The sequence below is a fragment of the Octopus bimaculoides genome, chromosome 6 (genome assembly GCF_001194135.2).
Source record: "Octopus bimaculoides isolate UCB-OBI-ISO-001 chromosome 6, ASM119413v2, whole genome shotgun sequence".
Lineage (NCBI taxonomy): Eukaryota > Metazoa > Mollusca > Cephalopoda > Octopoda > Octopodidae > Octopus > Octopus bimaculoides.
The window spans coordinates 66069290-66070336 of NC_068986.1; positions in this window are offsets into that span (position 1 = coordinate 66069290).

Below are 1047 nucleotides of genomic sequence, written 5' to 3' on the forward strand. Positions count from 1 at the left end.
TGTTACCCGTTCCAGAGTATGGACCAGACAACCCAAGACGGTCCAAGAGAACCCGTAAAACCCAAGAGAGACTTTGCTGTTGATACTTCTTGTGTAGCATCAATTTCAGTGGGGAGGTGTTATATGGACTGTTGGATGTGTTATTCGTCTGTCGTTCCGTGTGTCACTGTGGTTCGTCTGAGTTCATTGCTTCATTGTTGTTGTTTTGAATGACTGTGGTAATAGAATGTCATTGATAGATATGGCGGACATGACTCTTGTTTATTCACATCGAACTTTCGGTGAGTGCGTTCTTTGTATGTAATTGAATAATAAATGTAATAATTAAATTGTACAACTCGTTATCTTTTCTCTGCGAGTCTCCCGAAAGGAATACAACAAGTACTCAACTGGTACTTATTTTATCGACCTCGAAAGGTTGAAAGGTTAAGTCGACCTCGGTTCATACATACATACATACATACATACATACATACATACATACATACATACATACATACGTAAGTCCGACGATGTTTTGCTGGCCGAAATTTTATAAGTCACTGCCAACAACATTCTTGTTTAAGAAGCAAGACTTTGACATAGATATAGGAGTTTTCGACTCCCATTTCTAGCAATGCTGTGCTCCTTGCACCCTTTGGTCACTTTTAGTGACGGCGAATTATTTCCTTTTTGGTTTAAATTGCTTCCGGCCACCTTTATTATTCTATAGCTATCGCATTACTACTCCGTCAAATCAGCTACTGATTTCTGTGGCCTTTTCTATAAGGATGATAGGCGAGATTTCAGATTCACCGCCCGCAATGGAGTAAGCATTCCTGACGAGTATCAATTTCTTATACGAAATTTACATCTTAATCTAATGCATCTAGCTCACGGTGGGGAGATGTTCTCTCCCTTGTCAGTGCAAATAAAACATGTGGCTTTTTGTGGCTTGTCTTTGACTCCTATTTCGAGCAATACTGGTGTTCATTACACCTTTTTGTCACTTTTAGTGACGGTGAAATATATGTGTGTGTGTGTGTGTGTGTGTGTGTGTGTGTGTGT